This window comes from Thamnophis elegans, chromosome 8 (genome assembly GCF_009769535.1).
Source record: "Thamnophis elegans isolate rThaEle1 chromosome 8, rThaEle1.pri, whole genome shotgun sequence".
Classification (NCBI taxonomy): Eukaryota; Metazoa; Chordata; class Lepidosauria; order Squamata; family Colubridae; genus Thamnophis; species Thamnophis elegans.
The window spans coordinates 66491468-66519024 of NC_045548.1; the positions used below are offsets into that span (position 1 = coordinate 66491468).

The 27557-nt window shown below is 43.3% G+C and overlaps 1 protein-coding gene across 4 annotated transcripts in view; it reads left to right on the plus strand.

The window, feature by feature from the left end:
• Window positions 1-27557, plus strand: part of ZHX2 (zinc fingers and homeoboxes 2) — a 75855-nt gene that overhangs the window by 24899 nt on the left and 23399 nt on the right. For 3 of the 4 annotated variants that reach the window (XM_032222430.1, XM_032222431.1, XM_032222429.1), the window contains one exon: window positions 13723-13855. The exons of the other annotated variant lie outside the window; for it this stretch is intronic. The gene's annotated coding sequence lies outside the window, so the exon portion shown is untranslated. The remainder of the gene's footprint in view (window positions 1-13722; window positions 13856-27557) is intronic. 4 annotated transcript variants of the gene reach the window in all.

Sequence of the window (27557 nt, forward strand, 5' to 3'; positions counted from 1 at the left end):
TCCACCAATAATTTAAGAAGAATGATTTTATATAGGAGACCAAAGAGACAGAAAAGCGATAAGACCGTTTTGAAAAAGGCTTCCTGGTTTTTTTTCCCAGGGAGCCTGAATAATTGAAGAGCTTTCATATTTTAATCAAGCATTTATGCAACACCTCTAATCTTTTTGTACCAGACAGAATTCTTCCAATGTTATGTTCCAGATGGTGGGTCGGAAATCATATTTTCTGCCATTTCCTTTATGGTCATGGGAATGGAGATAATGAGACTAGCTTAGAAATCTTTCTCACTGAATTTCGGAGCCCATGGATATTTTAGGTATGGCTCTGGCTTTTGATGGCTGCAAACAGAAACGCTAAAAGCTAATGCCGTTTTCATTTCCAAGAATGATGATGATTCAAATCAGGTTCAACCCCCAGTTAAACCGGATGTATGTTGGGTTTTTAAACTGTTTGTTAATGTTTGTATTCTCCCCCTGTATGTTATTTTTTATTTCATTCGTATTTGTAAGCCGCCCTGAGTCCCCCTGGGATTGGGCGGCATATAAACCCATTAAATTACGAATTACGAAGAATGCGTTTTAATCCCATTTGCGTTTCAGAAGTATCCGTTGAAAATGAAAATAGTGGATGGCTGTAGCCCTGCAGTTTGTCTTAAAATATGCTAAGGACTAAGGAGAATTTTTCTGTGACTAAGAATAATTAATTAATCAATCAAACAGGTTGCCTGCTGGAGTTGTGGGTGCTACATTGCTGGAAGTTCTCAAGAAAAGATTAGGCATCCATTTGTCTGAGATGGCATAAGACCATGATGGCAAGCCTAGGGCACATGTGCCGGAAGTGGCAAGCAGAGTCATCTCCCCGGGCATGTGAGCTGTCGCCCGTGGTTCCACCACAAAACCGCGGTCGACTAAAGCGCGGTCGACGAAACCGTGTACCTGACGTCATCACAGCGCAACGAAAAAAGCACGCTGTGAGCGGTAAAGCTAAAATTAAGGCATAAACCTAAACCTAACCCCCCCAAACCTAACCCTAAACCTAACCCTTAACCTAACGCTAAACCTTAACATAACCCTAAACCTAACCCTAACGCTTAACCTAACCCTAAACCTAACCCTAACCCTTAACCTAACCCTAAACCTAACCCTAACCCTTAACCTAACCCTAAACCTAACCCTTACCTTAACGTGAATCGGCTTGCTTTAAAAGTGCTTTTTAAAGCGCCCTTTTTTCTCCGTGGTCGTCGTCGCCGCGCTGCTGATGACGTCAGCGACGCGCTTTAATCGGGCGCGCTTTAGTGGACCGCGGTTTTGTCGTGCCACGGTCGCCCGTTGCTTTTCCGGGTTCCGGCACTCCATCCAGCTGGTCTTCACATGGGCGGGAGCACCGGAAACCAGAAGAGCAGCTTCCCGGTGCGCATGTACGTGTTGGCTGACTGTTTTTCCAGCATGTGCATGTGCACCGGCCACCTGGTCTTCCGGTTTCTGGTGCGCATGCATGCAGGAAGACCAGCTGGCCAGTGTGCAGGCATGCACTGTAAACTGGAAGATCATCTTCCTGGCGGGCGGCTGCTCTTCCAGTTTCTGGAGTGTGCGCGTGCATCGGCCAGCTGGTTTTCACTCGTGTATGTGCGCCAGACCAGGTGGCTGGTGCGCATGCACGTGCCGGAAACTGGAAGAGCAGCTGCCCGGCAGGCTCATGCGCAAAAGGCAGCTGCTCTTCTGGTTTCTGGCACAGACACACACACCCATTTCGGTGTGTTGGTGTTGAAAAGGTTCACCAACACTGGCATAAGATCTCTTGCCTTGGGCATGGGGTTAGACTAGAAGACTTCAAGGTCCCTTCCAGACCTAGGAGTCTATGTATACTATGAGGCTGTCAAAGTTCTCCTTCCCACCAAAGTAAGCTGGAGTTATATGGGCTAATGTGGAATATCAGAAAGATAGAGCAAATAGATCAGTTGTTCTCTCCTGATTTTCACCACAGCCTGAAGTTGGATAATTTAAGAGCATTCACATCACGAATGAGGAAATAGAGCTGATCTGGAAGGGTTTTTTTTGTTTTTTTAAGATTTTTATTAACAAACATGTAAAATACACACACACAAAATTTAGACGTACACCACATTTATACAATACAATACCAACAGGAACTTCCTGTTCTTTATAATTGCAATCATCAATCGATACCGCTCACCTTATATTATTTCCCCTTCTATTGTATTTTATTTGGATTTCACCATTCTTAACCCTCCTATTTTACTCATAGCTATTATTTTTTGAGTTTTGTTATATTCCTTCATTGATTTTGGTTTCTTTCCTCCACCCACCTATACCAGTTATCCCATATCTGGTAGAATTCTGATTCTTCTTTTTGATCTGGAAGTTTTAGAGTGCCGTCTTGCTGCAACAATTTCTACATCTTTCTCTGTATAATGATTATATCCCGGTATCGCAGAATTTGGGGACATTGAATAAAATGAAGTCACATTTAATTTGGCTTACTGTGGAGGAGGGGTGTCTGTTGTTCGCAGACACATTATGATGTCCTTTCTGGTATTTCAAAGATTTGGTATTACACATGCTGCTCATGTATATCATTTATGTGGTGACATCACCGCTCAAATGATGAGTTTGAGTGATGTTGTGGACATCACACGCCCTGTGGTCTTTCTACCGTAGTACTTGCTTCAATCATGAGAATGTACTTAATGGTTATGCTTGTCTAAAAACGTCTTTGTGGAGAGATGAAGACATATCAGCGGTGGCCCTCTAATTGAACAAGGCTTAACAGGAGTACTGCGTACTAACAGCTCTGATTTTATCAGCTCATGAAACATCTTTCATGTTTCCCAGCCTAATTCAACAGATGCTTGAACCCAACAATTTAACTCTTGAGTGAAAGTTCTAAAGCAGGGATGTCCAACCTTGACAACTGTTAAGACCTATGGACTTCAACTCATGGCTGGCTGGTGAATTCTGGGAATTGAAGGACACAAATCTTAAAAGTTGCCAAAGTTGGACACTCCTGATCTAGAGGCAATTATGAATAGATTTCACATCAACTAAATAATCTGAATATTCCTTCATTGGCTCACGGGTTATACATATATGAAGTAGTGGAAGTTGTCATTGTGGTTCCTTGATTAGACTGTTTGTTTACTGTTAGTTTGTCTGCTTTGGAAGTTCTTTGATTTGGGGTATTGTTTATTTCTTGATTGTTGGTCTCGTGTTAATCTTGGCGTTGGTCTCTGCTCATATGAGCGTTCACTGTTAATGAGGAGGCGTTTTGGTCTTTTTGTTTGTTTTTCGGCTTTTTTGATGGTCTCTTTTGAATGGTGTGTAGATGTTATTTATCTCTGTGTGCCTGTTGATAGCCAATTTGTCTGAGTGCCAGGGAAGCTTGATCTAGGATGCTAACAGTTTCCCAGTTAAAACTATGCTTGAATCTGTCCAAATGTCATGAAATTAGGGAGTTTTCTAACAGTTAAGCTAGTTGGTGTCAATGGATGTCCTCTGCTAGTATTCTGCTTGTTTGTCCTCCATAGTGGCTGTCCTTAATTTCACAATGCATGGACACAACACATCTATGGCTGTTCGCAGTGTCCTGTGGTCACAGCATTACAATTTATAGCATTTATTATTTTTTTTGCCTGAAACCAGCGTTTACTTCTGGTTTCCGGCAAAAGCTGCCCATTGCCACTGAACCACCAAACCACCTCAGTGATTTACTTAATGACTGCCACAAAAAATAGGTTGTAAAATCGGGCACAGTCACATGTTGGCCTGTTTAAAAAGCCACACGACTTAACGACTGTAATTTCAGGTCCACGTATGGCCGTAACACAAGGATTTGCCTGTAGTGATAATACAACTCCTGAATTTCAAGTGATACCAATCTATGCTGTTCTGCAGATTGAATTACAGTAGTCAATAGCTTTATTCTAAAATAAGCTATAGAGGTAAACATTACCCCAACTGTTGTGAGTCTGCAGGCTTTAGGCATTACAAATGTTCTCCAAAGTTTGTTTGTTTGTTTGTTTGTTTGTATCCCATTTTTACGAATAACTCAAGATGGTGAACATATCAAAACCACCTATTTTCCTCATAGCAACAATCCTGTGAGGTGGATTGAGCTGAGAGACAATGACTTGTCCGATTGTTCTAGCATTAATGACAATACTGCCCAAGGTACAACAGAATTTGTAAGAAAAGAAATAAAATTTGATGTGTGATTAATGTCATGTTTCAGAATTCCTTGCATTTAGAGGTAATTTTAATACACTACAATAAGGTAAAGGTTCCCCTCGCATATATGTGCTAGTCGTTCCCGACTCTAGAGGGCGGTGCTCATCTCCGTTTCAAAGCCAAAGAGCTGTCCGAAGACGTATCCGTGGTCATGTGGCCGGCATGACTAAATGCCGAAGGCGCACGGAGCGCTGTTACCTTCCCACCAAAGTGGTCCCTATTTTTCTACTTGCATTTTTTTATGTGCTTTGGAACTGCTAGGTTGGCAGAAGCTGGAACAAGTAACGGGAGCTCACTCTATTACGCGGCGCTAGGGATGCGAACTGCTGACCTTATATATAAAAAGTTTTTTTTATTTTTAACAAACAAAAACAAATAAAACATATAACCTTCAATTGCATATAGCCTGTCGTTTGATTTTTGTGCATAGATATCAAATATATATATATATAAATACATTATTATCATTATACAACATTTGTTCAGCTACAATTGTTATTAAACTGCTAACATTTCTGATCAACAAGCTCAGCGCCTTAGCCACTGAGCCACCGTGTCCCTGCTACCAATAGCGTTCTGCAAATCCTATGACAGTAACAGTATGAAAGAGTATATAGAAAGCTTTTTTAAAAATCATTAAAGCAGCCACCTCTTTTTTCCTTACAGATCCTCAGATGTGGTTCTGCGTCAACTGCAAACATGGTTGATGCGTTAGTTGCATTTTCTTACTTATGTAACAGAGTGCAGCAATTTTTTTTTCCAGATTTGTATGGCTGTTTTAGAAAGCCATACTCCCTTATTCCTGCACAACCATTTTGATATATCCGGATGGAGGTAGTTATAAGTATAATCTTTATTGTCATTGTACTTAAATACAACAAAATTGGTTTTAATCTCACTGGTGCAAAATCATAACAGAAACGGAAAAAGAAAAAGAAAAACTAGCATGTGCTTGGAGTGATTGTGGTTGTATTTAAAAGTCTCACAGCCCAAGGATAGAATATTTAAATCTGTTTGTTCGGCTGGCTATACTTTGATGTCTTCTGCCTGAGGGTAGAAGTGCAAAGAGATGCTGACCAGGGTGTGAATCATCTCTGATAGATTGAGATCAGTTTCAGGAAAGGGGCTTTGCACAGCCTACATAATTACACAGAGAAACTGATTTCCAGACTAGAATCCACAGTTTTATTTGGGCGCATGTACTACAGTCACTAATGCAAATTATAATAGCATTCAAATAAAGATTTGATTTAATGGGCTATTTAGGGAGACTATTATTCCCAAATTGCCATAAAATATAAATGCAGTAATTGACATCATGTAATTAGTGAGGTAATTAAAAATACATCATTTGCATCCATTTCAGTCATTTTTGGTAAATAAGATATTATGGAAATGATGTGCATTGATGCCAAGATGGCGATATTACATAAATGAATGTAAATTTTAATTTGTTACTAGCTGTCTTTGGACACAATAGACCTGAAATTTTGGAGAAATATCTTGATAGAGATTTCGTCCTTTACAGCAAGGGTCTCCAACCCCTGGGCCGTAAACCAGTACCGGTACTGATAAGTCAGTAACCTGGTTGTTAAGTGAATTTGACTTGCCTATCGACTTGTCAGACGGTCGCAAAAGGGGATCGCATAATCTTGGAATACTGCAACCATCCTAAATATGAACCAGTTGCCAAACAGCTGAATTTCGATCACACGATCATGAGGCTGCTGCAGAGGTCGTAACTGTGAAGAATGGTCACAAGTCACTTTTTTTCAGTTCTGTTGTAACTTTGAACGGACACTAAATGAATTGTTGTAAGTTGAGGACTCTCTGTATGAAGTTTCTGAGTATCTTACTATTAAAGTGTTAAAATAATAACATTTCAATCAGTCACTCCTGCCCTAGTTAACCTTGTGGCTTGACTACCGCAGTGTGTCCTATATGGGACTGCCCTTAAAGGCTGCACAGAAACTTCAATTGGTCTAGATTTGTAACAATGCTAGCAGTAATGGACATTCCTCAATATGCCCATTTAATACTCTGATACACAAGCTGCACTAATTGCCATTTTGCTTCTGGGTGCAATTCAAGGTCCTGGTTATGTTGCTGTTAGTTGCAAAGCCCTGTCCGACTCATTGCAACCCCATGGACAACATTCCTCCAGGCCTTCCTGTCCTCTACCATCCTCTGGAGTCCTTTTAAGCTCACGCCGACTGCTTCAGTGATTCCATCCAGCCTCCTCATTCTCTGTCGTCCCCTTCTTCTTTTGCCCTCAATCTTTCCCAGCATGAGGCTCTTCTCCAGGGAGTCCTTCCTTCTCATTAGGTGGCCAAAGTATTTGAGTTTCATCTTCAGGATCTGGCCTTCTAAAGAGCAGTCAGGGTTGATCTCCTCTAGGACTGACCAGTTTGATCATCTTGCAGTCCAAGGGACTTGCAGGAGTCTTCTCCAGGACCATAGTTCAAAGGCCTGGTTATAAAGCTGTAAAAACCTACATGGCGTAAGGCCTGGTTACTTACAGGTACATCTATCTCCCATAACATCTGCCCAGCCTATTCAATCCTGCAGGGTTTATGTACTCCAGATTCTTTCAGTTAAACTTCATCATTCCAGGCCTATCAAGGAAACAGACCATCTCTGTAGTAGACAAGAGACCTTGCCTCTGGAACAGGGTTCCCTCAGAGATCTGAATGGATCCCACTCTCTTATTTTTTACAAGAGCTATGAAGTCTTGACTCTCCATCAGGTCCTTGGCCAAAAAAATGAGAGCTCTTGCTGCATTACACTTGCTATCTTTGATCTTTATTTCTTTATTTTTATTTCAATTTCTTTCACTGTCATGAGCAACCCAGAATAATTGAGAGTCAGCATGCAAATTTAATGTTAGCAACAGTTGCAGTAGTATTTTTGTGAAGTAGTAAAGTTAAAAATATAACAGCAACCTGTCTTAAATTCAGATCAACTTCCTCTTGGTAACAGGAGAAGCCCAAGCCATATGAGTTAGCATTCCAAATTAAGAATGACATTGCTAGCAACAAAGAGAATATAGAAAAAACTCATTTAAATATTTTATGTTAGTAAGCATTGAAACATGCATAATTTTTATTAGCTGGAGGCACTGGAAAACTAGGTGATAGAGGTTCTTGCAGGATTTGCAGGAAACGAAATTTGTAAAATCAAGATTCAATACCTAGTGTAAAGCTCTAAAATTGAATGAATTGAATACCGTCGGTAAGTTCTCTTTTATGCAATGTCTTTTCTAAACCCAGAATTCTAAGAATCTACCAGAATGTGTTAAATTTTCCAGTGACTACATATTATTGATTTCATAGATGTTGAACAATAACTATCTGTATTAGGATACCTTTATTCAGAGAAATGTTAAGTAAAATTACTGATTAAAAATATAATAAAAAGTACCATAAAGAAACAACAATGTTTCCAAGTAACAGATTTAAAGTCAACATTTAAATTTTCTTTAAGATCTTTATTTAAGGCATTGGCTAAGGTTTGGTGGGTTTTCTCTTTTATCAAGGCCTGTTCTTACCCATAAGTGGCTAGGATGCTGAGCTTGTCGATTAGAAAGGTCGGCATTTGGCGGTTCAAAACCCTAGTGCCACATAACGGAGTGAGCTCCCATTACCTGTCCCAGTTTCTGCCAACCTAGCAGTTCGAAAGCATGTAAAAAATGCAAGTAAAAAAATAGGAACCACCTTTGGTGGGAAGATAACAGCATTCCACATAACCACGGATACCTCTTCGGACAGCATTGGCTCTTCAGCTTTGAAATGGAGATGAGCACTGCCCCCTAGAGTCGGGAACGACTAGCACATATGTGCGAAGGGAACCTTTACCTTTATTCCTAGCCATATTAAGTACAAATTCAACAAAACCTAGATTCATCAGACTCACATTCAACAGACTTCTGTTGCAATGGACAACATTTCCATTCATCCTCCAAAATATACTAATAAAAGAATAAGGATAATAAAAGAAATGATTTTATTATGCATTATATAATATTATATATTACTTACATTTAAACCATTTATGTCACAGTTCCATATTTGCATAATGCCATTTGCAAATTGATCACCACGCACACTGACATCATTCCATACATGAAAGAAATTGCAAAGATGACATTATTTGCAATATGGCACAAATTATATAAATCACTGCAAACAATGTGCTTTAAGAGACGTCGATGTAGATCACTGCAAAAGATATCCTTTCAGATTTAACAGATGTCAAATGATATAAATCACTCTGAAATATATACTTGTGGATTTAACAGACATTCGGGAATAAAACTTTACTCTCTCTTCTGGGCATTACATCACAGCAAGGTTTTACTTTAAACTGTTTCTTGTTTCAGTAGAAATGCCTAAAATGTCTGAATATTTTTATTGTGGCTTCATACCGAATGAGCTATGACAGACCTCCATAAAAAGTCTGTTCAGTAATAATATTAGTTCTACAAATAATCTAAACTCTTAGATTTATGAAACAGTGAGCAGAGCCCATCAGTACTGACTTACTTTTCAAACTAGTTGGTCTTGGGTAGAAATCTCTAAGACGCGTGTACCTATATCATTTAATGTTTAAAACGCTCAGAGCAATACTTGAAATTGATTAAATGAATTGTTGTAAGTCTAGGACCATCTGTATTGGTGGAGAAAACATATGTGGCTGCTATGTGTTCACAGCAATCATGGGTCCAGACTTGGACCCATGATTCTGTAAGTTAGCCCATTTGAAATACGTTGGTTCAAAAATTGATAGCGCATTACCAAGTTAATCAATTAATTCAATATCGTATGTTCTTACCAACAGGGACTCTAGAGAAATTTCTTTGCAGGATTCTTTTTTTCCTGCAAACAAGTTTGAGTCTCAAATTTGCAAGCCAAAGCATGTGTTTTGTCTCTGAATTACAGTTTTTCCCTTTACAGGTAGTCCTCAACTTACAACAGTTCATTTAGTGACCGTTCAAAGTTACAAGGGCATTGAAAAAGTGATTTATGAGCATTGTTCACACTTAACGACCATTGCACCATCCCCATGGTCACCTGGTCAGAATTCAGATGCTTGGCAATTGCCTCACATTTAGGACGGTTTGCAGTGTCCCGGAGCCGTGCGATCCCCGCTTTTGTGACCTTCTGACAAACAAAGTCCACATGTTGCTAACTTAACAAATGCAAGGATTCGCTTAACAACTGTGGCAAGGAAAGTCTTAAAAACGGGGCAAAATTCACTTAACAAATATTTCACTTAGCAGCATACATTTTGGGCTCACTCATGGTCATAACTCAAGGACTTCATGAGCCGTCTGCGGGCACATGAGCTGTCGCCCCAGCTCAGATGCACCTGCATGCGTTTGGGGTGGGGGGGGTGCAGCGCTCCCACGTGCCCCATTTTTGGTCCTAGGAGGCTTCAGGGACACCTGGCCCAAAAACATGGAGCACAGGGGGGGTGTCATTCATGCATGTGCAGGGTGCGCAGAGGGGTGTTCTGCCCGCATAGCATTATGGGTGCGGGTGCGTGCATGTGCTTTCGGTACGTGAGGACGAAAAAGGTAGCATTCACTGGTCTAGTCAATAACCCAAGGCTTCTGAGCCAAGTTGTTTCCCCTCTAGAAATGAAGCAGAATGAATGTATGTTTGAATGAATGTTTATTTCATTTGTATGCTGCCCTTTTCCCCCGAAGGGGGACTCAGGGCGGCTCACAACTCAAACCAGGGAAGGGGGATACAGACAAATTAACGACAACACAAAACAATACATAATTTAAAACACACAACAATCATACCATTCGAGATAGGGGCAATGGTTCTTTAGCCCCAGGCCTGTCAGAACAGCCAGGTTTTAAGGGCTTTGCGGAAGGCCAGGAGGGTGGTGAGGGTTCGAATCTCCACGGGGAGTTCGTTCCAGAGGGTCGGAGCAGCCACAGAGAAGGCTCTCCTCCGGGTAGTCGCCAGTCGGCATTGGCCGGTGGATGGAATTCGGAGGAGGCCTAATCTGTGGGATCTAATCGGTCTATTGGAGGTAATTGGTAGCAGGCGGTCTCTCAAGTACCCAGGTCCAATACCATGAAGGGCTTTATAAGTGACGACTAGCGCCTTGAAGCGTATCCGGAGACCAATAGGCAGCCAGTGCAGCTCGCGGAGGATAGGTGTTACGTGGGAAAAGCACATCAAGGAATAAATGGCCTATCTCACAGAATATCCTGAAGGGTTGCTGCAGAATGCTTTCTTGCTTTCTTAGGCAGGAGGGAAATGGGGACATGACCCTTTGGCTTAGTTCTGTAATGATGTGTGGTTGATACACAGTGGGCTATTTTTAAAGCAGCCACTCTGATTTTCATAAGCAGCAATGAACTGATAGATTCCTTCCTTTTCTGACTTTGAAAAAAAAGGAACCTTTTAATTTAAGAGTAGGAAACAGGAAACTGAGATACTGCAAAGCAAAGGGCAAGTTTCCACCATGAAATGTTGGAACTACAAAAAGAAATAATTCTCTTTTCTATCGGTGGGTCATCAAAGCGCACTTACAAAATAACGTAAGCGATTGGTTGAAGTTTCATTAGGACGTCCGCTTCTCTGTCCAGATAAGAAGCCTGAAATAGTTTAGAGGTGGGAAGGGAGTGAAACAGAGAACTTTTTCATCAAGCTCTTTCAGCTGAAAGGATATTTTATGAATGGCCACATCTGTGGCAACTCTTCTCTGATAATCGTGTGAAGATTTCCCAATTCATAGGGCTGGAAGGGAGCTTCTAGTCTAACCTCATGTCCAAGGTAGGAGACCTTATTCCATTCCCAACAAATGGCTCTCCAATCTTTTTTGAAGACCTCCAATGATGGAGTACCTGCAACCTCTGGAGGCAAGCATTCCCACGGACTGTTACACTGTCAGGACATTCTTACTTATTTCCAGCTTGGATCTATTTATAATGAGCTTCCACCCATTGTTTCTTGCCCTGCCCTTTGGTGCTTTGGAAAAGAAGTTTACAACCTCTTCTCTGTGGCAGCCCTTCAAGTAGTGGAAGAAAACGATCTATTTTTTATTTTATTTATTTGTTTGTTTGTCAAACATGTACAAGGTGACAAGTGTAGGTATGGACATAAAGATGAACAAAGGAAGTAAACACAGATAAATGGAGACAGTGAGACAGGGACGGTAGGCATGCTGGTGTGCTTATGCACACCCCCTTTAAGGACCTCTTAGGAACAGGGTGAGGTCCACGGTAGACAGTTTAAGGTTGAAGCTGTGAGGGTTTGAGGATGTAACAGCAGAGTCGGGTAGAGCATTCCAGGCGTTGACCACTCTGTTGCTGAAGTCGTATTTTCTGCAATCGAATTTGGAGAGGTTTACCTTGCGTTTGTATCGATTGTTTGCCTGTGTATTATTGTGGTTGAAGCTGAAATTGTCAGGGTTCCAAACAGCATCCAATATTAAATCAGAGTCCGAGGCAAAGGATTCCTCAAAGTTCCAATTTATTAATGTTGGCACATCTGAGAAAATCTGAATCTGAAAGCTTTCCGGTTTTCCCCACCCAGTTGAAAGTTCAAGATCTTGCCCCCACACCCACAAGTCCATCACATGGTCCAATCTTCCACTGCCATGCTGGCAGTTCCACCCATCCAGTTCCGGTCAGGCTCAGAGGTGCAAAGACAAAGGATGACCTTGGCTTTCTAGAAAGAATTTTGTTATGGCTACATATCATCTGTACAATCCCTCCTCCCATTTTCCCACAATAGAAAATGCCTAGTAGAATAATAGAAAGTGTCGCAGGCCAAAGATTAAAAAAAAAGATGGCTGTAGGCCTGACAGAAGTAGTCGCTGACAGGTAGGACATTGTAGCAGACAATTTTGTGTAGTATGCTTAGTTCCAACTGCAGGTAGTGGCGGTCATGTCACCCCTAATCCTTCTGTTCGTTAGGCTAGACACATCTAGTTCCCATAACTGTTCATCATAGGGTTTAGCCTCCAGCGTGACCCGTCAAAACCGCGCTCGACTAAACCGTGCCCGATTAAACCGCGTCGCTGACATCATCAACAGGCCGACAACAGCCAGCGCGGAGAAAGAAGGGCGCTTTAAATAGCGCTTTGAAAGCAAGCCGATTCAACTAAGGTAAGGGTTAGGTTTAGGGTTAGCTTTAGGGTTAGGTTAAGGGTTAGGGTTAAGTTAAGGGTTAGGGTTAGGTTTAGGGTTAGGTTAAGGGTTAGGGTTAGGTTTAGGGTTAGGTTAAGGGTTAAGTTTAGGGTTACGTTTAGGGTTAGGTTAAGGTTTAGGTTAAGGGGTTAATTTTAGGTTTAGGGTTTACAGCGTGCTTCTGTCTCCGTGCTGTTGTCACCCTGTTGATGACATCAGCGACGCGGTTTAGTCGGGCGCGGTTTAGTCGAGCGCGGTTTTGTGGGTGACCCAGCCTCCAGCCCTTTAATCATTTTGGTTGCTCTTCTCTGCACTTTTTGTAGGAAAGAGTGTTTATGTTCTTAAAGTTCCAGATACGGCTAACCCAAAGGATTTGGGCCTGTGGAGTCTTTGATACTCTCTGGTGTTAGTTGTTTTCTTGCAGATATTTCTTTACCCATTTAGGTGACATCAAGCAACAAACAATACCCCAATCAAGGAACGATCAACTCAGACAAATGATCAAACAGTAAACAACAACGTAATTGAGCGACCAGAAAGAACCCTCCCACTTGCAAGGCAAACCATTTATATAGTGGTGGGATTCAAATAATTTAACAACCGGTTCTCTGCCCTGATGACCAGCTGAGTAGGCAGGGATCAGTGGTCATGTGACTGGGTGGGTGTGGCCAACTCAACCTCACTCAGATCGATGGGCGCTTCACCTTAGCTGTTACAATGTAATAAGGGTTAACCGGAGAGGCAGTTTCTGTAAGCAGGGTAATAAAAATTAGACTAGAAACAACACCAGAATGTTTCCTTCCTGCCTTCTTTACAGGATTAGCTCTGTAAAGTGGGGGGGGGGGGGGGGCAATGGACAAAATGAGATTTCTTTCCAAATTGCTTAGAAAGTTAAGAACCGGTTCTCCCGAATAGGTGCAAACTGGCTGAATCCCACCACTGCATTTATACCTAAACAGAGAGCCAACCCCACTCCCTTTTAGCACTGATGACGCTACCTAGTCAGGTAATGAAATGTCTGCAAGAAAACAACCGACCTCAAAAGAGTACGAAGCACCCCCCATTTCAACCCTGAATTGCAAATATTCTCCTCTGTTGGTAGATTTGGGGGTCTGTGCACCCTTTAGATCAGGGCTGTCAAACTCACAGCCAGATGCGTTGTGCGCTGGCCACGCCCAGTTTAGCGAAGGGGGGAAAGGTCGTGACACGTCAGGTGACAATGCCATGACGACACAAGTTTGACATCCCTGACTGAGATCATCCCTTGTTATCAAAACAGGAATTCTCATTCTCTTTCTTCCCCCATATTTTTCTCTTCCTTATAGGAGGAACACATCTTTTGACATTGTATTTCTAGGAGTGTTCTGAAAAGATAATTGGGACCTTAGCCACCAGATATTGCATTTCATAAACAAGAGGCGCTTGGAGGCAATAATATCTGAAAATGCAGGAATCCAGGTAAGTTCAGTGGAAATGAGAAGCGGGGAAAATAAAACACTTTCACGCTCTGTGAGGCTGTAAGATTTTTCTCAGCTTTAAAATAAGGGTCCATGGGTACAATGAGCAGGCTGTGCTTACCTGTACGTTGGATATTATCAAAACGTATCTTGGTTGCAGTCAAGGTCTCTTGAATCCAGAGTAACGTTTCCAAGTATAGATCACAGAAACATTTCTGGATCTTCTGTGTTTAAAAGCACAAAAGGAAAGTTTGAGAGCCAGTTCAGTGTAAGAGTTAAGGCAGCGATGGCCAACCGATTTGTCGTCGTGTGCCAAAAGCATGTGCGTCCGCAGCCATAATGAAATGCGTGCGCAATACCCCCTTGTGCCCCTCCCCCCCGTGCACATGCGTGCGACACCTCCACCCCCCCTCACGCATGCATGCGCGAACCCCTCCCCCACAGCCCATGTTGAGCCTAATGGACCTCCCTGCAGCCTCCTGGGACCAAAACGGGCTGCGCGGGGGGGGGGGCGGGGTGTTCCACTCCCCCATGCTCTCCCCCTGCACATGCATTGCTGGCATGTCTCCCCCGTGCCTGCATGTAGGTCTCCCGCATTCCACCTGCAGAGACCCGAAAAATCAGCAGGCTGGTGGGACAGCTATAAGACTTGTGGACTTCAACTCCCAGAATTCCTCTTCTCGCTCTTCATCTTGATGTTGTGCGGACAGGCGGGGGTAGGGAGCTGGAACCAGTTCTAAACGGCACTGTGGATTTGTGGAACCTCTTCTATAGAAGAGGCTAGAACTGGCAGGAACCCACCCCTGCCGTGTTGCCTAATCTGTAGCTCTTCCTCCTGTTTCCTAAGGTCACTTTTACATACAATTAGTAGTAAGGGGACAGTATGAAAAAAGAGAGGAAATGCGAAAGATTTTTTTTTTTAGCACTAGCACCTGCACTTAGACTTACACACCACTTCCTAGTGCTTTACAACCTCTCTAAACAGTTTACGGAGTCACCATCTTGCCCCCAACAATCCGGGTCCTCATTTTAACGACCTTGGAAGAATGGAAGGCTGAGTGAATTTTGAGCCAGTGAGAATTGAACAGCTGGCGGTCAGCAGAATTAGCCTACAATAATCCATTCTAACCACTGCACCATCAGAGCTCTTTTACTATTTTAGAAGAGAAAGACATAGTGATTTCTGGACTCATTCTTATTGTAGAGCACATCATCAGTAAGTTATATCTTGGCGCATTGCCTGACAGTGTGGAGCATCAGAACAAGTTCCATTGTGCCCAAGGCGAGAGACTTTGAAGGGTTCCATTGGGCATTCGATTTGGGATAGGATAATTTTCACACGCAAGAAAACAGTCCATGAGATATTCCCTCATGTATTTGTGGACCTGCCAAACATTTTTTTTCCTGGAGCATCTTTGTTCATAAATATGCAAGTGCATGTTTAAGCAGGCATTTCACAATGTCCATTACGCTGTATGTTTAGGAGACCGTCACTTCATTGGTAGAAGACACAGCTGAGGAGCGAGGCTTGGCGAGAATAGAGGTTGGATTCATAGATAAATGAGCCATATCTTGCTTTCTCTTCATAGGAGCCCCGGTGTAAGATTTGGCTTCGTGTTTCTGTTCAGCTTGGTTTTTGTTGGTTTGCCAATTCCATTTCAGAGCTGCACCACCTTTGTTGTGGCCAGCCAGCAGAGCTGGCAGCAGATTCGGACAGGAAGGAGGTTGGGGAGGAACATGGGCCAGTCCTGGAGTCTGGGGAAGGCTCTGATGAAGACTCTGTGTCAGAGGCAGAGAGGGAGCCAGAGCCGTATGCCAGCTATCAGCTGCCTTCACAGTTCGACATCAGTGAGGCAGATGAACAGCTGCAACCTGTTCCCAGTGTGTGCATGTACAGAGTTGCCAGAAGAAGGGAGCAGCTAAAGAACAGGGGCCAACTTGGGAGTAAGACGATGCATGGCCCCTCCCAGAGGAAATAAAAGAGGAGCGAAAGGGGAGTGGAGTTTGCAGGAGACAGTTAGTTCGCTTAATTGGTTCCTGACTCTCCCAGACTCCTTGCCAAGTTTTGCAGATATCAGCCAGTCAGCTCGCCAAGCCAGATAAGGTCTGTGACTCTAAATCCTCCCTTGAAAGACTTTGTTGGATGTGAATGAGAAGAATTCGCAGTAAATTAATAAAAGGGATTTTTATCGGAACAAGGAGTTTGCTTCATGCTCTTGGAAAGCCTCGGTCAGAACAATCTTATCCAAAATGATGCTAACCAGTTTTTGACTAGCTTTCATCCCTAAAGCCATGTTGAGGAAGAAAGCTGTTGCTTTCAGAAAGGTGAAGGAAACACACTTTTCCTTCGTGCATTCCATTGTGGCTTTTGGTAGGTTGAGAAAACCATGGAGCTTTCCAAAACAAACTCTGAATGCTGGCTTGGGTGAAGTTGCAAATCTATGTGCTTGGATTTCTGCTAGAAAAGCATGCCATCAACAACCAGCTATTCAGGTTATCCTTGACTTATGGTGAGTTGCTTAATGACCATTCAAAGTTACAACGGACCTCCCCAGAGCTACTTAATCCAGTTTCAAAGTTCCAATCGCCCCCATGACCCATGGTCACATGATCACATTTTCGGCTCTTTAACAACTGGCCCATATTTATGGTCATTTGCAAAGTCCTGTAGTCACATGGCCATGATTTACACCTTTTTTTTTATGGAAACCAGCATTTACTTCTGACTTCCACCAAATTTTTTTAAAAAACTTATTGTCTACATTGGGTTCACTTAATGACCACTCTGTTCACTTAACTCACGGCAAAAAAGGTCATAAGTCAAGGACCACTTGTACATTGTATGAATACATTTGTTTATTGTGATCAGTTCAGTGTGGCTTTGCTATGCAAAAGATTCTCCCCATTACACTCATGGTAGATGTTAAAAGTAATAAGAGGGTGCATTCAAAATTAGAAGTTTGTGCATGAGTTTCAGAACCTGTTTGCTGGATTTTTGTTTCATATCCATCCTCTTCCCCTTGAATCTGAATATAGCAGATTTCTCTTTTTTTTCTTAGTTTATTTGATCATCCTCAGATTCTTTATTGTCCGTGTTCTTCACTAAGAAAGGCAGTATTTTAGTTTGTACATTAAATGTTTTTTGGCTTTGGCTTAAATAGGAATTCACTCATTATAGTTTAGCATTACATGTGTTCATCAAAACTTGTTCTAAAGATAACTTGGTATGTTGTTAGGTATGAATGCAGTTACTTATGTCTCTGTTTGTGGCTATAAAATACTTCTACTGATGATGCCCGCAATTTCTCCTCCCTGTAGAATAGGGTGTCAAAGCCTGCAATGTGGTTGGATACGGCACACTGGGCTGTCCTGGCCTACCCAATGCAAAGAGGAAACATGCCAGCAATTTGAGGAGTAGTGTCAAGCTGGCCACGCCCACCCAGTCGGCCATGCCCATTCCCCTTCCCACACATATAGACCTGATGCGTCCCTCAATAAAATTGAGTTTGACACCCCTGCTGTAGAATGTTGTTAATAAGAACGGTGGCATTCATCACGTTCACAGATTACAATCAGAAGTAATTGTTATTATTTCTGAAATTTTTGTATTTTTTTTTTTTTGAAAAATGCGTATCTAATTTTAAAATCCAGTTTAATTCTGATTTTAGTTGATTGGTCTAAAATCACTCATTTTTATGAATAGCTAATTGTCTAAATTGTTGTTCACCAGATTCTGCCTTCTGTCCTGCTTAATTTAGTAATATTGTTTTTTTTAGAATTGGGTTTATTTGACAAAACCTCCCCATTTCTGTTCCTTTTACGTTTTTCTTTGCAAAATTTATGAGCACTGTGGAAAGACTAAAAGAGCAGCAGGGTTGTTCAGCCTCGGCTTTGATACTGTCCAAACAAGAAACCCCTTTTTTTGTTGTTTTAACTATGCAGATTTTGATTTCTGGTTATTATCTGGAAAGGAATAGACTATGTGGCTGTTGGCAAGCTGGAGACACTTTGGACTGTGTGTGGCCTGCTTTCGGTTTCCAGTCCAAATGAATCATATCTACCAGGCCTGACTCAATAACCAGTGCATCCCTTTTCTCTGCTTTTACAGTAATAGATTTCCCAGTGCTTGGCCCTTCTCCATGGTTGGAGAAGATGAGAAACAAAAGCTAGAGAGAGATGGTCAGATGTCTTGGTTTCCATTGGCAGCCAAGCTTGTGAACAAAACAGCCGAGATTGACATACAAGGGTTGTGCAGAAGGCTTTTGCCAGAGACGGGGGAAAGGAGGTTCGGTTTGTGTCGAAAACAGAATTTAACAACAATGGGGAATGAACAAAAACAAGTGAAGACCGAAAGGATTCAGAGGGCAGATGCAGGGTTAGCCAAAGGAGAAACATCTGGATTTCTTGCTTGCTGTGCAACCACTTGAAACATCATTCATTGATGCAGTCAATCTGTTCATTGAATTGTGAATCATGCAGCTCAGTTGCCAGAATAGAATAGTTTGATTTTTTTTCTTTCCCTACCAAGAAAAAGAAAAATTGTGGTTGGGAAGAAAAGGAGCAGACATACTGTTCAAAAGACAGTAAGTGAAAAGTTGTAGGTCCTATAACACAATATTCTGCAATGAATATATCCTGAAGACTTCCAAGGTTTCAAAAACACTAGATCAGTGATGAATAACCTTTTTTTTGTTGCATGCCGAAAGTGCGCACACACCCACACCCATAATGCAAAGTGTGCACTGCCCTCTTCGCTCCCCCTGCCTCCCACACATGCACACCAGGCATGAAATCCTCTTACCTTCGCTACTGGTTCAGAACCGAGAGAGCGCGTGCATGCGCAGGGCGTCCATGATGACGTCTGGGCAGGTGGGCCGAGCCATCCGCCACCGCCACTACCGGTTCTTTTGGCAAACCAGCAGAATACCACTTCTGATGCACACATGACCCCCCTCATGTGTCCTGCATGTGCATGCGTGACCCCCCCACACACATGTGCTCTGCGCATGCGCGCATGACCACACGCTCCACGCATGAGCACACATGTCCCATATAGGCCGTATGCATGCATGCCAGAGACCTGAAAACCAGCTGGCCAGTGAGAGGCGCGCGTGCATCCGCGGTGGAGCTGGGGCGACAGCTTGTGTGCCCTCCGACAGTGCACTGCATGCCACCTGTGGCATGTGTGCCATAGGTTCACCACCACGGGTATAGGTAGTCTTCAACGTACGACCACAATTGAGCTCTGTTGCTAAGCGAGACATTTCTTAAGTGAATTTTGTCCCATTTTACAACTTGTCACACGTGCCTCCTTCAATAGCGAAGAAAGGAAACCCCCCCAACTGCATTAGTTTAGAGTAAAGGTACTTTTACTGGATATAAAGTGAAAACAGCGAAAGTCAAGCAAGATCTGAGGCTAAATGGCACGAACCTGTACATATCAAAAGTCACCCAAATCCCTCCCTCCAATAACGCCAGGCGAAATGTCCAATCTCCAACCCCCAAGGGTGTCATGTGGGGTGAATCTTCAGGTGGCCTCATCCAGCTGGTATGCAGGGACGGTTAGCCTTGATCAGACCCTTTCAGCATGCACAGAAGATGATGACAACAAAACTCCCTCCTCGAGATGTCTCCCCAGCACGATTCCCCTCCCAAATACCGAAAAACCCCTCCGTCCCCATTACTATGGCAGCCGATAGCAAGCAAGCGATACAGAGGCTGACGCGACTTTTCTGCCCACCAATCTTAAATGAATCACTGCAGTTGTTAAGTTAATCACATAGTTATGAACTGGCTTCCCCATTGGCTTTGCTAGTCAGAAGGTTACCAAAGGTGAGATCACGTGACCCCGGGACACTGCAACCGTTGTAAATGTGAACCAGTTGCTAAGCCTCTGAATTTGGATCACATGACCATGGGGATGCTGAAACAGCTGTAAGTATGAAAAATGGCCATAAGTCACTTTTTTCAGTACCATTGGAAGTTCGAACAGTCATTAAACAAATTGTTATAAGTCGAGGACTACCTGTACTCTTGCCCTTGTTTCCATTTTTTTTTCCCCACGGGGGATAATTTAGCCAAATATTCCCAATGAATTGAATTTGAGATTTATTTATTTTTGCCTCTAGAGCACAATCTGCAATTGGGTTATCACTGTATTCAGTAGATAATATGTAAGCCTTGTAGATCATCACACTAGTACACAACATCAGACGATAGCCTCTTGTATCGAAGTAAGAAAAAGGCAAAATGCTTCATTTTGACAAGGCGCTGTGGTATCACTTTTTAATTTTTCAGAGAGCAAGAAGCAATCATCTGTGAGGTGAGAATGTTGATATTCTAAGCCCATGATGGAGAACCTGTGGCACAGGTGTGCGCACGTCCGGGCAGGTGTGCCGTCGCCAGCTGTGTTGTGGCCCGCCAGCAGCCTGTGGAGCTGGCAGCAGAATCGGACAGTGAGGAGGTTGGGGACACACGGGCCAGTCCTGAGGGTGGAGGAAAGCTTAGACAAGGGCTCTGCATCGGAGGCAAAGAGGGAGCTAGAGAGCAGCGAGGCAGAGGAACAGCTGGAGCCTATTCCCAGTGTGCGCATGCACAGCGCTGCTAGACGATAGGAACAATTAAGAAAGCAGGGTTGACTTAAGAGTGAAGCCACACCTTGGAGGTGATTGGCCCCTCCCAAATAGCAATAGCAGTTAGACTTATATACCGCTTCATAGGGCTTTCAGCCCTCTCTAAGCGGTTTACAGAGTCAGCATATTGCCCCCAACAACAATCCAGGTCCTCATTTTACCCACCTTGGAAGGATGGAAGACTGAGTCAACCCTGAGCCGGTGAGATTTGAACCGCTGAACTGCAGATAGCAGTCAGCTGAAGTGGCCTGCAGTACTGCACTCTACCCACCCCGCCACCTCGGCTCTTTGTTTCCAAAGGAAACAAAAGAGGAGTGAACGTGGAGTGGGCTTTTTCAGGAAACAGTAAGTTCATTTGGTCGTGTCAAGAGAAAAATTCTGTTTGTAGCTATAAGAAACTGTAAGAAAAGTTTTGTCCTGCCCTCTGTTTGGCACTACTGTATTTTTCGGAGTATAAGACGCACCAAGATTTTGAAGAGGCAAATTAAAAAACGTTTGTGCACTCTGCAGACCTCCCAAAAGTAGCCCTTTTTTTGTCCAAAAAAAAAAGGAGATGAATAGCCTTTTGGAAGCTTGCAGAGTGCTCCTGGGGCTGGGGGGGGGGGCAAAAACGAGCAAAAAGAGGGCCCCTTGTTCATTCATTTTTGCCCTCCCCAGCCCCTAGGAGCAGTCTGGAAGCCTCCTAAAGGCTATGTAATGCCATTTTTGCAAAGGAGGCAGGGTTTCGGGAGGCCAAGAATGCTATGTTCGGTGTATAAGACGCACCCAGATTTTCACTCTCTTTTTTGAGAGAAAAAGGTGCGTCTTATACTCCGAAAAATACAGTTGTTTGGCAGCTTGCCAAAGGAGATAAGGTCGTATTTGATAAACAACCTTCTGAAACACTGTTTGATAAGCCTTGCAGACTGTGAATGAAAGGAATTCACAGTCATGTAAAATTTTTGCCGGGACCAAGACTCCACTTCTTGCTTGTTAAGGAAGCCTGGGTCAGAACAAGCTGGCAAGCGCAAAGACCAGCTGGCCAATGTGCATGCGCACGCCGGAGCACCCGAAGACAAGCTTGGCCGGTACATGGCGCATATGCATACATTCCAGTTTGGGCACTCAGTGGCGAAAAGTTTCATCATCACTGTTCTAAGCCAAATGTTTCTCAATCTTGGCAACTTTTAAGATGTGTGGACATCATCTCCCAGGAAGTTGGAATCCACATCTCCTGAAGCTGATACGGTTGAGAAACACTGTTCTAAAGTATGCATTTCACCCATCGTGGTTATATTTCTCTCTCATCCTCATCTTACATGTTGGCTTAGATGTAAGAGAACTTAGTTTGCACTTAACCAGAGAGAGAGAAAAGCGTAGCCATAGAGGGTGAAATCAGTTATTTATGCTAGTGGAGCAAGTCTTTTTCAACGAAATAAGAAATGCACACTTTAAAACAGTATTTCCTAACTTTCTCAACTTAAAATGTGTGAACACACTTCCGGAGCCTGTAAGAGATTTTCCCCAGTGTAGTTTACATGCTGGCTAGGGATTTCTGGGAGTTAAAGTCCACACATTTTAGAGTTGCCAAGGTTGAAAAACACTGCTCTAAGCTATGATAAACAATGGTGTTATTTTTTTTTTAAAGGTACAGATTTAATTTCTCAGCACCTAGACCAGGGATGGTTAATCTATTTGCCATTGTGTGCAAAAAATGGGAGGAGTGCAGCGGGATTGTGTGCGGGCGCGTCCACACCCATAATTCTATGCGTGTGACATCCCCCTATGCGCATGCACGCATGACTCCCTCCCCCCGCATGCACGACCCCCACCCCCCATTTTTCAGCCCCCAGGCTTCAGAGGCTTTCTAGGAGCCTGGGGAAGGCGAAAATGGCCTCCCCTGTCCCCCTCTGGAGACCTTCAGGAGGCTTCCCATCTACTTCAAGGGGAGATCATTGTATGAAAATCCACCAACACTCCCTTTCAAACAGTAAGGATATCTATATCTATCTATCTATCTATCTATCCCTCCCTCCCTCCCTCTCTCTCTCTCCCTCTCTCTCTCTCCCCTCCCTCCCTCAACCCCCTGCTTAGGCAGGAAACCCTACGCCACTTCAGACAAAGGGTTATTCAACATCTTCTTAAAGACTTGCAGTGTTGGGGCATTCACAACTTCTGGAGGCAAGTTGTTCCACTGATTAATTGTTCTAACTTTCAGGAAATTTCTGACATTTCTAAGTTGCTTCTCTCCTTGATTAGTTTCTATCCATTGCTACTTGTCTTGCCTTCAGGTGCTTTGGAGAATAGTTTGACTCCCTCTTCTTTGTGGCAACCCCTGAGATATTGGAACACTGCTATCATGTCTCCCCTAGTCCTTCTTTTCATTAGACTCACTAGACATACCCAATTCCTGCAATTGTTCTTCACATGTTTTATCTTCCAGTCCCCTCATAAACTTTGTTACTCTTCTCTGAACTCTTTCTAGAGTCTCCACCTCTTTTTTTAACATCGTGGCGGCCAAAACTGGATGCAGTATTTCAAGTGTGATCTTACCAAGGCATTATAAAGTTATATTAACATTTCATGTGATCTTGATTCTATCCCTTTGTTAATGCAGCCTAGAACTGTGTTGGCTTTTTTGGCAGCTGCTGCACACTGCTGCTGGCTCATATTTAAGTGATTGCCCATTAGTACTCCAAGATCCCTCTCACAGTTACTACTGTTGAGCCAGGTACCACCTATACTAAACCTGTGCATTTGGTTTTTCTTGCCTAAATATAGAACCTCACATTTTTCACTATTGAAACCTCACCATTGGCGGGGTCAACATTTGAATGACCCAACATCATTCAACTTTACACTTGGGTAGAGATGTGCTCACTTTCAGACACGGAAACATTTGTGAAAGAATGCTTAGACTATAAATAGTTGTCATCTTGCTGTGCTAGAGGTGATTCAAAGCTGTTTAGGATTTTGAAAAAAGAAAAAGAAACTGCAAGCTGTATTGTAATTAGGGAGGAAGGGAGTCATTTGTCCTATTTCCACCAAGATCTCACATGATTCTACTTAGGAAAAACTTAAATGACAGTTAGAAGGGGCAAAACAGATAGAACGTGGATCAGTTAATAATGGACTGTCTCAGTGTTGGAAGCTATTCTCAATCTTGACAACTTTAAGATGTGTGGACTTCAACTCCCAGATGGCTGGGGGTTCCCCATGCTGGCTGGAAAAATTCTGGGAGTTGAAGTCCACACATCTTAAAGTTGTCAAGGTTGAGGAAGCACTCCACTCCTCCTCTTGAGAACACAAGAAAATTCCTGCTGAAGATAACTCAGCATTCCGTATCCAGCTGAAGCTAGCAAGAAATCATTCACATTTGTCCCCTACGTTGGATGAAATGACCTTCTGGGTTCAGTTCCAAGTGGGGAGAAAGACACTGGAAATATGGAGACTGCTTGGAAAGATGGTTTTTAATGGTGGACAGGATCACATGGTTTGAGGTCCTGGGGGGTGGGATCACATACCTTGAATATCTTGAAGGAGAAAAAAGGGAAGAGATGCTGAGACAGCCTGAGATTTATACCCTCTTGTGGGCCCCGCCTTGGAGCTTCCTGTTCCTGTGTAAAAAAAATGTATTCTGATTGGTGGTCAGATTCCCATACGGTGGGGCGTCTTAGCTAACTTTGTAGGCTGTCTGTGTCCCAGGTTTGGTTGAGCCTTGCTGGTTGATGTAATCTTCCCAGGTGCCATGTGGTGAGATGGGTAGAGGGCTAATCCTATCATGTCCTGTGGACCATGTCTTTTGCATTGCAGATGAGCTGGCTCAGGCCTTAATGGTCCATTAACAAAGGTGGGGGGGAGCTGAGTTTCTGGCTCCCTTTTAGGGGAAATATTCTGCCCTTTTTAATATTTCCTAAAATATTTCATTTTCCTAGCTGCTAACTTCCTACGCCTTTGAGGCATGATCTGAGGAAATCTCCAGCATATGGCACTTAGACCCTTCCATATGGCAGAGGCAAGGAACCATGTAGTAAAAGCTGAGGAACAGCAAGTAGTAAAGAGGTGTTGGTGTGGTAGAGGGATGTGGATGCCCTAAGCTTACTAAGCATTCTTGATACCAGCGATGAAATAAAATTCCACTTCCAAACATGGAACCAGGAAAGAAAACTTTGTCTTCACCTCAAGAAGCAACTTGATTGGCCTTATCTACTGTTCCTGAAGATGGAGGTCCCATATTTCTTTTAATTATATATGTTTAAAAGCCATGCTCATCCTATAATTTCTGAGTTGAAGAACCACGATGTTTATTGACTAATGGATTCCACTTCACCCTTATTCACATTCATCCACACTCATGGATGAATGTGAATTTGAGCCCAGGATTCTTCTCCAACCTTCTAACCATATGTGGCTTCCAGCTCATACTTAGCTCCACTCAATGGAAGGATGAGTTTTGAATGATAATGAGCCATATCACTAATTCTACCCATGGATCTTCTGGATCAAAAATTTAATTAAGTGCAGCTTGGGAAAGGCGCCAAATCAGTGTTGCTGGTAGCAGTTTAATTGATTGATGTTTTATTTCAGATCAGATCACTTCTGTCTCTGCTCTGGAGTTAATATCCTCTAACACCCAAGTTCTATTCTCAAAGTCACAGAGAGTTGTTGTTTTTTACATTTTTATTTTAGAACTCATTCAAGCAAGGAGCCAGGGAAATAGAGCACCTACTGTTAATAAGACAGTCTTCCTTATTGTGTGAGCTAATGTAAAACGAAGGAGGAGGGGCTTTCCTCTTAGCAAAATCCTAGAGAGATTTGCTCAAGAAGCAAGTTGATTTTCAGAAATTCCAGAACAACAAACCCTAAAACATAATTTAGAAAAGGAGTATCCACGGTCTGTTTCCAAGAAAACCTGACAAGACATGGCATATTCTAAAGATTTAGGTAAAGGTAAAGGTTCTCCACATACATATGTGTTAGTTGTTTCCGGCTCTAGGGGGCAGTGCTCATCTCCGTTTCAAAGCCGAAGAGCCAGTGCTGTCCGAAGATGTCTCCGTGGTCATGTGGCCGGCATGACTAAATGCAGAAAGTGCATGGAACGCCGTTATCGTCCCACCAAAGGTGGTGCCTATTTTTCTACTTGCATTTTTACATGCTTTCGAACTGCTAGGTTGGCAGAAGCTGGGACAAGTAACAGGAGCTCACTCCATTACGCGGCGCTAGGGATTCAAACCGCCAACCTTTCTGATGGACAAGCTCAGCATCTTAGCCACTGAGCTATCGCGTCTCATTAAATCTAATTAAATCTAGATTGAATTGCCTACAAAGTTAAATCTTTCCTCACTAACTAGGCAAGTGATCTACCCACTCTTTCTCCTCGTGCATTTTTCTTTCAAAATTCATCTTTGAGAGGTGGTCAGGGATGCTAAAAGTTACACAGATCTTGGGGTTTCAAGATTGGGGACACTCATTTGGTCATTCCTGGTTCTAAGAAATCTTGGCCTTGACTTAAAGGGCATGGATTTTGGATGCCCCCGGATATGCCAGGGTCTCTTTGTGTGAGCTAATGTGAAAAAAAAATGCAGGGGCTTCCCTCTTAGCAAAATCTAAGTTTTGGAAAGAGGAAAACTGAGAGTTCTGATCAAGAAGTGTGATGGAGCTTTCAAGCCACCATTGTTAGACTTCAATACCTTGACAAGATGTGAGGTTGAAGAAAAATGTTCTACTGATGTGATCAGAGATGGTATTCAGCAGATTCTGACCAGTTCTGGAAAACCAGTAGTGGAAATTTTGAGTAGTTTGGAGAACCGGTAAGTACCACCTCTGACTGGCCCTGCCCCCATATATTCTCTGCCTCCCGAGTCCCAGCTGATTGGGAGGGAATGGGGATTTTGCAGTATCCTTCCCCTGCCACGCCCACCAAACCACACCACGCCCACAGAACCAATAGTAAAAAAAATTGAATCCCACCACTGGATGTGATCAATAGTGGATCATAAACAACAACCTGGAGCTTGAATCTCTGTCATTCTGACTATGGAATATAGTCTTTTCCTGTACGCTGCTTGGAGAGTGCAAGCATGGGTTAAACTCAGGACTGAATTGAAACTTTAGCCACGCTTCTGGTGTTGCCTTGACTGCCAGATTTTTCAATTCAGTCAAAGCCCAGTGGACGCATTTTATTTTTCTCTCAGTCTTTTGCAGATTGCTTGGACTCCCTAATTTCCTTTTTTTTTTTTTTGGCTGTTACTTTAAAAAAATTTCCTTCCCTAGGAAAATCCAATGGGAGTTGTGGGGCCAGATGACTTGATCTTTCTGTTGAGATGCAGGACGTTATTGCCAGGGCCGTCTCCCAGGGGATTGAGAACGGGATGCACCAGCGGGCCAAGCGCCCGCACAAGACCCACCACTCCCAGGCCCCGGCTCCCCCCAAGGAGGTTCCACAGGCCCCACGGCCTGCCTCTCCCCATTCTTCCCTGGATAGTGAGGATTCTGCCTGGGAGGAAGATATTCTACCCAACCCTAAGCCAGACTTCTCAGGAGATGAAATTGCGGTACCTGATAAGCCCGCCTTCAAGCATACTAATTTCAAGACTATCTTGAATAAGGCTAAGGCCTCTACCCATTTGGGCTCTTCCATCCCGGACCAGGCAGCTCCTGACCTCAGTGAGGGCCTGTTCAAGGAACCCGTTCAGGCTCAGGAAATAGTGCCCATTCCCAAATTATTCTTTAATGTGGTACAGAAACAATGGGCACAGCTGGGTACCCTTGCCACTCCCAGTGGTAGCGACAGGAAACTATACAGTGGATGCTAGTCTGGAAGACTTGCTGAAGCTGCCCCATGTGGACGTGCCGGTGGCTGCACTCACTTCTTCCTTGGTGCTCCCTCCCAACCTACTAGAGGGGCTCAAGGCAGAGGACAAGAAAGCAGAGAAAGCCTGCCATAAAACTCATCAAGCGGCTGCTTGGGCAATTAAGACGTCCGCCTCTCCATCTTTCCTTTCCAGGGCCTCTCTCCTCTGGCTGAGACAGTTACTCACTAAACTCCCGGCTGAGGATAGCAGACTCAGACAGGATGTCAACAAGATTATT